Here is a 16,299-nt window from a genome sequence, read left to right as displayed (position 1 = left end):
TGGCAGGTCTATTTTTAGATCTCTAAGTGTTCTCCAAACATCTTTCCAAAAGGAAAGATGTATTAATTTGCATTCTCACCAGCAGTGCAGAAGTGTTCCCTTTTCTCCACATCCATGCCAATATCTCTGGTCTTGGGATTTTGTGATATGGGCTAATCTTACTGGAGTTAGATGGTATCTCAAGGTAGTTTTGATTTGCATTTCTCTGATGATTAAAGATGATGAGCATTTTTCATATGTCTATAGGCTGTGCGCCAGTCTTCTTCAGAGAAGTTTCTCTTCAAGTCCCTTGCCCACCCTGCGATGGATCACTTGTTCTTCTCTTGCTTATACGTTTGAATTCTCTGTGGATTCTGGTTATTAAACCTTTGTTGGAGACATAACCTGCAAATATCTTCTCCCATTCTGAGGGCTGTCTGCTTGCTTTACTTACTGTGTTCTTGGCTGTGCAGAAGCTTTTTAGTTTGATCAGGTCCCAGTAGTATATTTTTAAGCTGCTTCAATTGCCCGGGGGTCCTCCTCATAAAATACTCGCCCAGACCAATTTCTTCAAAGATTTTCCCTGCACTCTCTTCTAGTATTTTTATAGTCTCATTTCTTAAGTTTAAATCTTTAATCCAGTGAGAGTCTATCTTAGTTAATGGTGAAAGGTGTGGGTCCAGTTTCAGTCTTCTACAGGTTGCCAGCTAGTTCACCCAGCACAATTTGTTAAATAGGGAATCTTTTCCCCACTGGATGTTTTTAATTGGCTTGTCAAAGATCAGATAATGGTAAGTAGCTGGATTCACCTCTTGGTTCTCTATTCTGTTGCAGACATCTACTTCTCTGTTTTGTGCTTCTTTTGTTTTGTGCTGTTTTGATCACTATCGATTTATAGTATAGTCTGAGGTCTGGTAGAATAATTCCTCCTGCTTTGTTTTTATTTCTGAGTAATGTCTTGGCTATTTGAGGGTTTTTTTTTTTGATTCCATATAAAACGAAATATTATTTTTCAAGATCTTTAAAGTATGACAATGAGCTTTCATAGGGAGTGCATTAAAATTGTATATTGCTTTGGGTAGTATGGACATTTTAACAATGTTGATTCTGCCCAGCCATGAGCATGGTATGTTTTTCCATTTGTTAATGTTTTTATCTATTTCTTTTCTTAGAATTTCATAGTTCTCTTTATAGAGATCTTTCACGTCTTTTATTAGATAAACTCCCAAATATTTCATCTTCTTTGGCACTACTGTGAATGGAATAGAGTCCTTAACTGTTTTTTCAGCTTGACTATTGTATATACAAAGACTACCAATTCATGAATGTTGATTTTGCAACCTGTTTATGTGCTGAATTATACTTATAGATTTACGTATATTGAACCAGCCTTGAGACCCTGGGATAAAACCGACTAGGTCATGATGTATAATTTGTTTGATGGATTGCTGGATTCTGTTTGTTAGGATCTTATTGACTATTTTTGCATCTATATTCATTAGTGATATTGGTCTATAATTTTCTTCTCTTGTTGGGTCTTTTCCTGGTTTGGGGATCAGGGTGATGTTTGCTTCATAGAACGTGTTGGGTAGTCTTCCTTCTTTTTCTACATTTTGGAACAGGTTGAGGAATATAGGTACTAGTTCCTCTGTAAAGGTTTGGCAGAATTCTGATGTGAAGTATCTGGTCCCGGGCTTTTCTTTTTAGGGAAATCTCGTAAGGTTGATGCTATTTCAGAACTTGATAGTCAACATTTCCACTTGATTCTGGCTAAGTCTTGGAAGGTGACGTGCTTCCAAGTAGTGGTCAATTTCCTTCAGATTTTCATGTTTCTGAGAATAAAGTTCCTGTAATATTCATTAAGGATTTTTTGAATTTCTGAGGAGTTGTTGTTATTTCGTCTTTGTCATTTCTGATTGATGAAATTAGAGATTTTACTCTTTTTTTTCCTGGTTAGGTTAGCCAAAGGTTTATCTATTTTATTGACCTTTTCAAAACCAACTTTTGATTTATTGATCTTTTGTATAATTCTTTTGTTTTCACTTTCATTTAAATCTGCTCTAATTTTGGTGATTTCTTTTCTTCTACTAGTTTTGGGGTTGGAATGTTCTTCCTTTTCCAGTTGCTTGAGATGTCCCATTAAGTTGTTAACTTCCTCTCTTTCCATTCTCTTGAGGACGGCTTGCAGTGTTATACATTTCCCTTTTAGGACTGCCTTTGCGGTATCCCAGAGGTTCTGATAGTTTGTGTCTTCATTGTCATTTTGTTCCAAAAATTTGGCGATTTCCTTCTTCATCTCATCTCTGACCCAGCTATCATTCAGCATAAAGTTATTTAACTTCCATGTTTTTGTATCAGTGTGCAGATTCCTGTTGTTACTGAGTTCAACTTTTATTCCATGGTGGTCCAAGAGGATGCAAGGAATAATTTCTATTCCTTTAAATTTACTGAGGTTAGACTTGTGACCTAAGATGCGATCGATTTTGAAGTTTGTTCCGTGGGCTGTGTGTATTCAGGATGTGTATTCAGTTTTGTTGGGATTAAATGTTCTGTAGATGTCTGCTAAATCCAAATGTTGGATGGTTAGGTTTAAATCTAAAATTTCTTTGCTCAGCTTCTTGTTGGAGGATCGATCCAACACTGCCAAAGGAGTGTTGAAATCTTCGACTATTATGTAGCTGGAGGAAATCAAGTTGCTCATGTCTGTTAGTTTCTCTCATAAATTGAGGTGCATTCTTGTTGGGTGCATAAATATTCATAATTGAAATCTCATCATATTGAGTATTACCCTTAAGAAATATGTAGTGACCATTCTTATCTTTCTTTACTTTGTTGGTTTAACGCCTATCGTGTCAGCAACTAAAATTGCAACACCTGTTTTTTTCTGATTACCATTTGCCCGAAATATGGATGACCATCCTTTCACCCTGAGTCTATATTTATCTTTTAAGGTAAGATGTGACTCTTATATGCAGCAGATATCTGGCTTGAGTTTTCGTATCCAGTCAGCTAACCTGTGCCTCTATAGAAGATAGTTTAAGCTGTTCACATTAATGGACAATATTGATAGGTCTGGTAAATTTTAGGTATCGAGTTTTTTGAAAGTCCAGTGGACATTTGTAATCCTTTTGCCATTGTGGAAGTTGGAGTTTGATCAAAAGTTTCTGAGTGAGTTTATTTTTGTGGTAGAGGATTGGGGTGGTCATTATGGAGGATAGGTCTGAGAATTTCCTGGAGAACTGGTTTGGTTATGGCAAATTTCTTCAACATATGAATGTCATTAAAGTATTTAATTTCTCCATCATAAATGAAAGTCAGTTTAGCTGGATAAAGAATCCGGGGTTGAAAGTGATTTTGCTTTAGGATATTAAAATTTGATGACCACCCTCTTCTGGCTTGAAAAGTTTCAGCAGAGAGATCTGCAGTCATTCTAATATTCTTCCCTTTGTAGTTAATAGATTTCTTGTGTCTAGCTGCTTTCAGAATTTTCTCCTTCATATTGACACTAGTGAAGTTAATTATGATATGCCTGGGGGATGTGTTATTGGGATTGAGTCATGCTGGGGTTCTGAAACTGTCTGGTATCTGTATTTCAGAATCTCTTGACATATCTGAAAACTTTTCTTTCATAATTTCATGGAGAAGGGCCTCTGGGCCTTGTGAGGCAACTTCATCACTTTCAAGGATTCCAATGAGGCGAATATTAGCCTTCTTCAAATTATCCCAGAGCTTTCTGAGAGAATGATCCATTTTTGCTCTCCAATTAGCCTTCTTCAAATTATCCCAGAGCTTTCTGAGGGAATGATCCATTTTTGCTCTCCATTTCTCTTTTTCTTTGAGAGTTTGGGAGCGTTCAAATGACTTGTCTTCAATGTCAGAAATCCTTTCTTATGCCTGCTCCACTCTGTTACTAAGGGATTCTACTGTATTTTTCAGATCTTTGAGGGCTGCAAATTCTTGCTTAAGTGCATCAAAATCTTTGGTGGTTTTGTCTTTAAATTCATTAAATTCTTGAGACAATTTTTGAATTTCTCCTCGAATTTCTAATTCCAACTTTTGAATTGCTCTTCAGATTTCTAATTCCAAGTTTTCCTCCATTCTGTTAATCTTGTTTGCAATCCAAATTCTGAATTCGATTTCTGACATCTCATCCAGCTGTTTATGAATGGGATCTTCAGTTACATCTGCCATATCTTTCCTTGGGGTGGTGGATCTATTCTGGTTATTCATGTTACCAGAGTTTTTCTGCTGATTCTGCCCCATGATTGTTTTACACCATTTGATTTTTCCCCTGGAGCCTTGTCGAGGACCTGTGCAGTTCTATGGCCTGAGATGTTGGGGACCTATTTGATGTGGTGGGACTAAGTGGTTCTGTCTTGTTTTCAGCTGGTATCTGTTCACCCCTAGTGAAACAGTTACTCTATGTTGAAGTATCAGCTGTGGAGGAATACCAGCAATTAAGTCACCACACCCCCACAGGCAACAATTGGAAAAGGAAAATCATACCTTCCTACAAACACATACCCAGGGCACCACTTGAATAGTCCTCAGGCGATTGGCTCAGTTCAAAAGGTCCAAATCAATTGTCTCAGTCAAACCTGTCTCAGGTGGGAGAGTTTAAAAGGTCTCTGGCAACTGGAATGCAGGGGTCTGGTGACAACTCAAATATGACTTGCTCCGGTGCTCTGTGAAGTCTGGAGGACCCACCCAGCAGATAGATTAGTCTGAGAAGGTTGATGCCTCCTTCCCCATCTTTGAGCTCTGTCACACCCAGTCACTGCTAGCCCCGCAGGGCTGTGACCCAGTCAGTTGTCTCCAGTGAGCAGATACTCCAGAGGTTTGCACCTGCCTAAATCACAAGGAAGTCTGCATCTGCTCAGTGAGGCTGTTGCTCTCTGCCTCTATCCAGTAGAGGGCGGTGAGGCCTGTCAACCTCGGGCGCTTGATGGAGGCTGGGGGGTGTTCACTCGGTTCCAGCCCCGCCCTTGATTGATGTTAGTGGCAGAACAGAACAGCCCTGTGGGAGTTTGTTTCTGTCCAACTAAATTCCTCTGCAGAAGAGGGGCTGATTTGAGTTCCCAGAACCTGTGCCTTAGGCCCTGTCTTTACTCCTGCAGGTTTGTATTTGCAGCATGGTTAATTGTCAGCTCTAGCCTCCTGTCCTCCTTTGTCTATAGGCTGATGACCCCCTGAGGGCCAGGTGTGTCTTGGGCTCAGTAAAGCGGTCCTCTGGGTCAGCCCCGCCCTGGGAATTTCCCGGCTCTGAGTATGCGTTTTCTAGTCCCTGCTGTTCCACCCAGGCCAGTACCGCCTCAGGCAAACCCTTTACTCACGGGGCCTGTGTTTCAGTCCCAGATCTGTTCCGTGGTGATTGCCATCTGAGAAGATGCCCAACCTCCTCTGGTTGCCCAGGGAGACAGGGGGAGTGGCTTCGGGAAATCTGGGGGTGGGCCTTGTTGTTGCAAAAGACAGCTGCTGCTCTGCTCCTTGGGGCACTGCTGCTCCGGCGTGATTCCCTCTCAGCCAACCGTCTTCTCCTCACTCCCGTGCTGCAGACTCAGCACTGTACAGCTATAGTCCAGGTCCTGCCCACACCTCTTGAGAAATCACCCAAGAATCTGGACTCATGGGGATAGGCCTCCAGACCTCAGAGTGAGAGTGGAGGGGAGTGCTGGGAGCTCAGAATTGCAGGTCGTAACACCAAGCTCATTGAGACCAAATGAGCAAATAAACAAATACAAAAGCTGATGACTTGGGAGAGGTGGGCTACATGTCTGTCCCGTCCGCCATCATGCTCCGCCTCCCCATGTATCCATCTTCATCAATTATCTCAGCTGTATTTTCTGGATAACTGGCTACGGCTTCTATATCAGCATTTGCTGCTTTACCCTACACTTTTATGTTTTGGAGCTGGCTTTTTCCCTTGCTTCAAACTTTACTTCTGTAGCTTCCTTACCTCTCTTAGCCTTCATAGAATTAAGAGTGTTAGGGCCTTACTCTGGATTAGGCATGGCTAGTTTGGTCTTCATACCAGCAACAAGGTTGTTTTGTTTTGTTATTGTTCATGTGTTCGCTGAATACCACTTTTAATTTCCTTCAAGATTTTTTCCTTTGCATTCACAACTAGGCCAAATGTTTAGAGTAAGAGGTCTAGTTTTTGAGCTACCTCAGCTTTCAGCTTTTGACATGTCTTCTTCACCAAACTTAATCATTTCTATTGATAGTGTTTAATTAAAGTAAGAGATATGCAACTTTTCCTTTCACTTGAACACCTAGAGGCCATCATAGGGTTATTAATTGACCTAACATCAATATTGTCATATCTCAGGGAATAGGGAGGCCCGAGGAGAGGGAGAGATATGGGGGATATGCTCCAAGGGGTGGAACAGCCAGAGCATATGCAATATTTATCAGTTAAGTTTGCCATCTTATTTAGATAGGGTTCATGATGCCCCCAAACAATTACAACAGTAACATTAAGGATCACAGATCACAGATCATCATAATAGATATAAGGATAATGAAATCGTTTGAAATACTGTGATATTTACCAAAATATGACACAAAGTCAGCACATGCTATTGGAAAAATGGCACCAATAGAGTTGCCACAACCTTTCCATTTGTTAAAACAAAAAACCCATAATCTGTAAGCGCAGTAAGACAAAGTACAATAAAACAAGCTATGCCTATATATGCCAAGTGTTTATATAAACTGCATAATTTTTTATGACTGTATTACAGATAAGAAATGCTAGGTGATAAGTAATAGGTCATGGAAATGGAAGTAGCACATACCAAGACTTTTTAACTAAACAAATGTTCTCTCCCCACTCTCCTCATTCTTTTCCCAAGATCAAATATACCTTGTTAATGATAGCACTAAAAAAATGCCATTTGTTCTGGTTTCTCCAATTCTTACTCTTTGCCAACCCAAGGAAGTTCACTATCTGTAGGGTTTCACAAAAATGTATTGAAATAACGTGGAAAAATAATAGTAGCTTGCTTGAAAACATCCTAACAGCTGTGCAGGACACACAATAAGCATTCAATAAGCATCTAATTTATCTAATTTAAAAAACGAATCTTAAATATTAAAAAATCATTTAATGACACAGAAATCAAATCACCCAACATTCAAAAATAAAGTACACAGCTTTAAAAATAGGAACACTAAGGTGTTGGTATATTATCCCTGACTATCTTTCATGATTCCTAAACAAAGGATGTCAGAGCAAAGAGGGAACCATGTTTGCTCATTGTAAACATTTAGTCTAGAGATTTAAAGGTTGTTTTGCACACCTGTCTGTAGACAGGTGATTGCTCTCTGTCACAATTCCAAAGTCTATCTTTACCTCATCCATTTGCAGCTTGGTAGGGGAAATGACTAGGAAGCAGGTACATTGTACTCCCAGAAGCAAAGGGCTATTTTCCTGCCTGTCATCTTACCAACGTCCCAGAATAAATTGCTACTTAGAAAAAGGAAAGTCAAACATTTATGAAACATATTGCTATTTAGAAAAAAATAAGAACTGTTTTGCAAATAGTGGCACTATTAAAAGAGGGGATAGAGAATAGCATCAGTCATTTTATATTACATATAAGCAGTTTATTAAAGAATTAAATATTTATAGACTATAAAGTAAGGCAGGCGATGAGTTGCGAACAGCTTGCTGAGAAGTACATTATAAAACAATGAGTCTGTCAGTGATTGATAAAGAACGGAGAGTGCAAATGCTTTATAAAATCCCTAAGTTAGCCATGAATTTCCAGACTAGCAGAACAGGACATAGTAGACATCAATGTCACACCAACTCAAGTCGATGTATATGCCAAGAATATTCAGAGAACGAAAAGTGTACTTCTCTTTGATCCTCTGTCTCCATACAATATGAACAAAAGGGTTTTGCAAAGCACAGAGAACTACAAGGGCTTTATGGATGCTCCCTTCCAAGTTAATAGAATCTAGATCTAGAATACCCACATAACTCACTTCGTTCTGACTTTTTTTCTTACTAGATAAAAAGTCTACATCATTTCAAAGAAAGGTAACTCTCCCTTCTTTTCAGAAACATATACTTTAGAGATGAGGCCACCTAAGCTAATTCCATCAGTTTAGAAAGAAAGCAACTGGGATATAAAAGTGTAAAGTGATTGATCCAAATTCACACAGCTAGTTGATAACCAAATCAAGATCGAAACTTGCGTTTCCCACCTCCTACCTCAATATTCTTTCCATTCTATCACCTTATTTTCCCAATCCTTTTTGAAAATTTAAATTTTGAACTCTTTCTATCCATAATCATTCCTGAGTGAGAAACTGTGATCTCTTTCCCTTATAAAATTGTATTTTGGGCGGTGCCTGTGGCTCAGTGAGCAGGGCGCCAGCCCCATATGCCGAGGGTGGTGGGTTCAAACCCAGCCCCGGCCAAACTGCAACAAAAAAATAGCCAGGCGTTGTGGCGGGCGCCTGTAGTCCCAGCTACTCGGGAGGCTGAGGCAGGAGAATCTCCTAAGCCCAGGAGTTAGAGGTTGCTGTGAGCTGTGTGATGCCACGGCACTCTACCGAGGGCAATAAAATGAAACTCTGTCTGTACAAAAAAAAAAAAAAAATTGTATTTCAATCCATTTTGATTTTGTATGATGGTTTTAAGAGAATAAAGGCTTTAAGTGAATAAAACTTTATATATTCTCTGAGAGAATCAGAGACTATAATCTGCCTATCTTTAGTCATTCTAGATTTTAAGATAATAGGATGTTATTAATGAAACACTGAGTATTTCTTGAGGAAATTGATGATATGGCTTCCTTTCATACACTAACTAGCTGGAATTTTGAATTATTTTTTATTCTTTATAAAAATGCCTCGTCAAGACATAAAGGTGTTCATAATTTTAAATGCCAAAGGAAGTCATCTGTCCTTGACTCTGTGGAAGTAATAAGCTTCTATGTGTTCTGGATACACTAATTTAAAATACTTTCTCTTTCTGTTCCCTGCTTTCAAATTTAAACATTCATTTGGTTTCTATGAAACTGAGCTTGAAGTTCCACTTACATAATGGACAGAGACACATTGTGAGTCAAATGAAATTATGAATCAAATCCTTTGTGCCAGTACAGAAGCTAAAGCACTAGTTTTTTTTTTTTTTAAACATGGTAAAATTTATTTTACTTTTTAAAAATTGTACTTTTAAAAATGTTAAAGTGAAGTTTTATATCTTCTTATAGGTGAAAACTTTATGTTAGAAAGGAGAAGGGGTAACAGGTCTACTTGACCTGGTAGGACCTAACACCATTGATTATCATTTATGGTTGTTTTACTTTGATAAATGCTTAAGAAGCGATTATTTCTTTGCTGTTTCAGTTTCAACTACTTTCTCTTTCTGGTTTATCATGGACTATTTTTCCCTCCTGGTAGTTTGGATGTTATGTGTCAGGGCAAAAAATGAACAGATCCATCAGTTTTCAGAGGTGACACAGGCAAATACAACGTTGTTCAACATTTCTAACACGTATTTTACAAATGAACATCCATTTTGAACAGAAAGTCTAGAAAATTGTAATAATGATAAACTTGGATACTCAAGCTCTTCTTACTTTGGAAAAAGTTTCTTAGAATATTATAAAAGAATATATTTCTATAAGTTATACTTTTTGAATATTGAAGAATATGATAATTTAAAGCAGTAATAATAGCTAGTGTTTATTGAATGCTTACTCTTTCCTTGGCAAAGTTTTAAGATCTTTCTATAGCTGAAACCATTGAATCTACATGCCGTTATTAGTAAGTTAAGGAAACTAAAAGACAAGATTTTAAAGTAACTTTCCAAGGTCGACACCTAATCAGAACTTCAGGAATTGGAAGTAACTAGTCAATTCCCAAAATCAAACTCTTAAACCCCACAAAATACTCCCTGCTGAAGTTATGCTAATTAGAACCTCAACATTTGACTGGATAAAACTGGAAAAATCTTTCAGTGAAGAGAAAAGTATTTTTAAGTTTATTTGTTCATATTATTTAAATTGGAGAATAACTGCTTAGATTTCCATTTTGCCAGGATAGCTGCAATCACATAAAACTTTTTAAACTTGGAGTGGTGCCTGTGGCTCAAAGGAGTAGGGTGCTGGCCCTATATGCCGGAGGTGGTGGGTTCAAACACAGCCCCGGCCATAAACTGCAAAAAAAAAAGGAACTTTTTAAACCTGGTGAATACTTGAATTATTTAATTATTTTATTTGTGAATAAGATATAGATCTCATAATAATGAATGGGAAATTGTAAGTTACATAATGAATTCAGGAACAAAGACAGTTTATATTGGGATACTTTGTCTTATCTAGGTAATTGTCACTTCTCATTTTCTCTTAACCTGTTAAGCCTCAGAAAACACTTCTTTGTTTAAATGGGAGATAGGCAAAAGAAGTTATCTTTTGAAATACAGAACTTGGATCTGTGTTTTTCATACCAGGGAATTTATAGTGCCAATGCAGAATGCTGAATCGCAAAGTGATAATACTAGAAAGTGCCACTATGATGTTACAAGATAACCTCATAATATATAAAAATTAGGAAATGGAGATCTATTAGGGTTTTCCGTGGCATGGCCAAAGTCAAGGAGTCAATTGGTGGGGGGGATGGGAGTTTGTTCAGGTCTCCAAGTTATTTGAGTTATGATGCACCTCTTCCTGTACTTCAGTGACGTCAAAATAAAAAAAAATCAGAATCAAATTCATAACAAAAAATGGACTGCAATATATTGGGAGTGTACATGTTGGGAATAATCACATTTTACCATATAATAAGACTGCACACAGTTTGTAATAAGGTCATTTTGTTAGGCTGTTAGATTTCAATGCAATGATTAACCCCTGACATCTCATCGGCAGCAGGAAGTCCGCAGAAAAATCCTCTGCTTTGATATATAATTGCTCTTAATTTTTACCTGACAATAATGTGAACTTTCTTCTGGAATGTTAATCCTTTCCTTTCTCAGGGAAGACTAATTTACTATGTTCACATAATGAAACAGTGTGGTTTGTTAGCTTGATGTTCTTTGTAATTTAAAAATAAAATGTTTTTGATAAGGAGGACTCAATGTCAATGTCTACTTGAAACCATAACCATATTTCTTTTCTTGAAATAATCTGAGTAAATCTAATAACTGTGTCATAAGCATTTTATTGAACTGAGGCATGACAAGATCTTTTCTTTTATTGGCTGTTAACATTTTTGTCATGTTTAATGTTCCACCTGGAAGAGGGCCTTCAGGCAGAGTTCACTCTTAACGTGTGTCTACCTTTCAACCTTGATGCAAAACTAATGACTTCTTACTATCTTAGTCATAGATGAATATTCAAAAGGCATGAGGGTCTTTCTGTAATCCTGTTAAGGGTCTTTACCAAGGCAGGTATTAATGGCGCAGTTTGTTCTACAGAGTTTAATAGCTTAAAACATTATTTTAATAACGTGACATTTAGGCAAAATATCTCTGGATTCCTCTTTAAAGACTCTTTCAGTACTATTCAAAGTATGATAATTTATATAATTGAAGCAACTATGTAGTTTATTTGGCAAATATTCTCATCTTCAGAGCTGAAAACATCCAAGAGGAAGCCCCTGCTCAGTGAGAAGTACTTCATTTATCCACATTTACATCCATATATATATCTATATCCATGTCTATCTTCTTTTTTTTTTATTGTTGGGGATTCATTGAGGGTACAGTAAGCCAGGTTACACTGATTGCATTTGTTAGGTAAAGTCCCTCTTGCAATCGTGTCTTGCCCCCAGAAGGTATGGCACACACAAAGGCCCATCTCCCTCCTTCCCTCTTTCTGCTTTTCCTCCCCTACCTCCATGACCTTAATTGTCCTCATATCAAAATTGAGTACATAGGACACATGCTTCTCCATTCTTGTGATGCTTTACGAAGAATAATGTCTTCCACTTCCATCCGGGTTAATACAAAGGATGTAAAGTCTCCGTTTTTTTAAATAGCTGAATAGTATTCCATGGTATACATATACCACAGCTTGTTAATCCATTCCTGGGTTGGTGGGCATTTAGGCTGTTTCCACATTTTGGCGATTATAAATTGAGCTGCAATAAACAGTCTAGTACAAGTGTCCTTATGATAAAAGGATTTTTTTCCTTCTGGGTAGATGCCCAGTAATGGGATTGTAGGATCAAATGGAAAGGCTAGCTTGAGTGCTTTGAGGTTTCTCCATACTTCCTTCCAGAAAGGTTGTACTAGTTTGCAGTCCCACCAGCAGTGTAAAAGTGTTCCCTTCTCTCCACATCTATGCCAGCATCTGCAGTTTTGAGATTTTGTGATGTGGGCCATTCTCACTGGGGTTAGATGATATCTCAGGGTGGTTTTGATTTGCATTTCTCTAATAGATAGGGATGATGAACATTTTTCATATGTTTGTTAGCCATTCGTCTGTCTTCTTTAGAGAAGGTTTTTTGTGTCTCTTGCCCATTGATATATGGGATTGTTGGCTTTTTTCATGTGGATTAATTTGAGTTCTCTATAGATCCTACTTATCAAGCTTTTGTCTGATTGAAAATATGCAAATATCCTTTCACATTGTGTAGGTTGTCTATTTGCTTTGGTTGTTGTCTCCTTAGCTGTACAGAAGCTTTTCAGTTTAATGAAGTCCCGTTTGCTTATTTTTTTTGTTGTTGCAATTGCCTTGGCAGTCTTCTTCATGAAGTCTTTCCCCAGGCCAATATCTTCCAGTGTTTTTCCTATGCTTTCTTTGAGGATTTTTATTGTTTCATGCCTTAAATTTAAGTATTTAAGTCCTTTATTCATCTTGAATCAATTTTTGTGAATGGGGAAAGGTGTGGGTCCAATTTCAGTCTTTTACATGTGGATATCCAGTTCTCCCAACACCATTTATTGAACAGGGAGTCTTTCCTGCAAGGTATGTTCTTGTTTGGTTTATTGAAGATTCGGTGGTTGTAAGATGTTAGTTTCATTTCTTGGTTTACTATTCGATTCCAAGTGTCTATGTCTCTATTTTTGTGCCAGTACCATGCTTTCCTGACCACTATGGCTTTGTAGTAAAGCCTAAAGTCTGGTATGTGATGCCCCCAGCTTTATTTTTATTATTAAGAACTGCCTTAGCTATATGGGGTTTTTTCTGGTTCCATACAAAACACAGAATCATTTTTTCCAAATCTTGAGTACGATGTTGGTATTTTAATAGGAATGGCATTGAACAGGTAGATTGCTTTGGGAAGTATAGACATTTTAACAATGTTGATTCTTCCCATTCATGAGCATAGTATGTTCTTCCATTTGTTAATATTCTCTGCTATTTCCTTTCTGAGGACTTCATAATTTTCTTTATAGAGGTCCTTCACCTCCTTCTTTAGGTATATTGCTAGGTATTTCATTTTCTTTGAAACTATGGTGAAGGGAGTTGTGTCCTTAATTAGCTTCTCATCTTCACTGTTACTGGTGTATACAAAAGCTACTGACTTGTGGACATTGATTTTATATCCTGAAACATTACTGTATTTTTTGATGACTTCTAGGAGTCTTGTGGTTGAGTCTTTGGGATTTTCTAAGTATAAGATCATGTTGTCAGCAAAGAGGGAGAGTTGGACCTCCTCTGCTCCCATCTGGATTCCCTTTATTTCCTTGTCTTGCCTAATTGTATTGGCTAGAACTTCCAGCACTATGTTGAATAGTAAAGGTGACAGAGGACAACCTTGTCTGGTTCCAGTTCTAAGAGGAAAAGCTTTCAGTTTTATTCCATTCAGTAAAATATTAGCTGTGGGTTTGTCATAGATAGCTTCAATTGGTTTTAGAAATGTGCCACCTATGCCTGTACTCTTCAGTGTTCTAATTAGAAAAGGATGCTGGATTTTATCAAATGCTTTTTCTGCATCTATTGAGAGGATCATGTGATCTTTATTTTTGCCTCTGTTAATATGGTGGATAACGTTTATGGACATGTGTATGTTAAACCAGCCTTGCATCCCTGGGATGAAACCTACTTACTCATGATGTGTGAATTTTTTGATGATAAGCTGTAATCTATTGGCTAGGATTTTGTTGAGAATTTTTGCATCTATATTCATGAGTGAGATTGGTCTGAAATTCTCCTTTTTGTTTGGGTCTTTTCCTGGTTTTGGTATCAGGTTGATATTTGCTTCATAGAATGTGTTGGGGAAGATTCCTTCTTCCTCAATTTTTTGGAATAATTTCTGCAGTACAGGAATAAGCTCTGCCTTGAAGGTTTGATAGAATTCTGCTGTGAAGCCATCTGGACTAGGGCATTTTTTGGTTGGAAGCTTTTTTATTGTTTCTTTAATTGTGCTTGAAATTGGTCTGTTCAGGACCTCTATTTCTTCCTGGCTAAGTCTAGGGAGAGTGTGTGATTCCAAATATTGATCCATTTCCTTCACATTGTCAAATTTCTGGGCATAGAGTTTCTGGTAGTATTCAGAGATGATCTCTTGTATCTCTGTGGGATCAGTTGTTATTTCCCCTTTATCATTTCTGATTGAGGTTACTAGAGATTTTACTTTTCTATTTCTCGTTAGTCTGGCCAGTGGTTTATCTATTTTATTTTTTTCAAAAACCAACTCCTTGTTTCATTAATTTTCTGAATGATTCTTTTGTTTTCAATTTCATTGATCTCTGAGTTGATTTTGGATATTTCTTTTCTTCTACTGAGTTTAGGCTTAGATTGTTCTTCTTTTTCCAATTCCATATGATGGCTTGTAAGTTTGTTGATGCACTCTCTTTGTGTTCTTCAAATATAGGCATCTAAAGCGATAAATTTTCCTCTCAAAACTGCTTTTGCAGTATCCCACAGGTTTTGGTAGCTTGTGTCTTCATTGTTGTTATCCTCAAGGAAGTTAATGATTTCCTGTTTTATTTCTTCCTGCACCCATCTGTTATTCAACAGAAGGTTGTTTAATTTCCATGCCTTTGTTTGGGGTTGAACATTTTTGTTAGAGTTGAGTTCCACTGTTGGCGCCTTATGGTTTGAGAAGATAGAAGATAAAATTTCAATTCTTTTGATTCTGTTGATATTTGTTTTGTGTCCCAGGATATGATCAATTTTGGAGAATGTTCCATGGCGTGATGAGAAGAATGTATATTCTTTATCTTTGGGATGGAGTGTTCTATATGCGTCTATCAAGCACAGTTGTTCTAGGGTCTCATTTAAATCTCTTATATCTTTGTTTAATTTCTGATTAGAAGATCTGTCCAGCTCTGTAAGAGGAGTGTTAAAGTCCCCTGTTATTATGGTATTATAGGATATCATATTGCTCAGATTGAGAAGAGTCTGTTTCAACAATCTGGGAGCATTTAAATTGGGTGCACAAATATTTAGAATTGAAATGTGTTCTTGTTGTATTTTTCCCTTGACCAATATACAAAGTGACCATCTTTGTCTTTTTTTGACTTTAATTGCTTTAAATCCCCATGTATCTGAAAATAAGACTGCAACTCCTCTTTTCTTCTGAATTCCATTTGTCTGAAAAATTGTCTTCCAACCCTTGACTCGGAGTTTGAATTTGTCTTTTGAAGCCAGGTGTGTTTCTTGCAGACAGCAAATGGATGGCTTGTGTTTTTTAATCCAGTCAGCCAATCTATGGCTCTTCAGTGGGGAATTCAATCCATTAACATTTATTGAGATAATTGATAAGTGTGGAAGTATTCTATTCATCTTATTTTGTGAGAGTCCATTACTTAGTTTTATCTTTTGCATCAGTGTGGAGGTTAGCTTCTATCCTTTAATTTCTGAGTTCTTAGACATTTGCTGATCCATTGTGATGGTCAGTGTGTATAACAGGTTGGAGTATTTCCTGTAGAGCTGGTCTTGTTGTGGTGAATTTCCTCAATGTTTGTATATCCGTAAATGATTTGATTTCTCCATCAATTTTAAAGCTTAGCTTAGCAGGGTACAGAATTCTGGGCTGGAAATTGTTCTGTTTAAGTAGATTATAGGTAGATGATCATTGTCTTCTTGCTTGGAAAGTTTCATTAGAGAAGTCTGCAGTCACTCTGATGGATTTACCCCTGTAGGTCAACTGGCACTTACTCCTGGCAGCTTGCAGAATCTTTTCTTTTGTCTTGACTTTGGACAGGTTCATCACAATATGTCTTGAAGTAGCTCGGTTAGAGTTGAGGTGATCTGGGGTCCAATATCCCTGTGAAAGCAGTGTGTCAGAATCTTTGGTGATATTTGGGAAATTTTCTTTTAGAATATTCTCTAGTATGGCTTCCATTCCTCTGGGGCATTCTTCTTCCCCTTCAGCGATTCCTATAACTCGTATGTTGGAACACTTCAT

This window comes from Nycticebus coucang, chromosome 2 (assembly GCF_027406575.1).
Source record: "Nycticebus coucang isolate mNycCou1 chromosome 2, mNycCou1.pri, whole genome shotgun sequence".
Lineage (NCBI taxonomy): Eukaryota > Metazoa > Chordata > Mammalia > Primates > Lorisidae > Nycticebus > Nycticebus coucang.
This window is presented reverse-complemented; position numbering follows the sequence as displayed.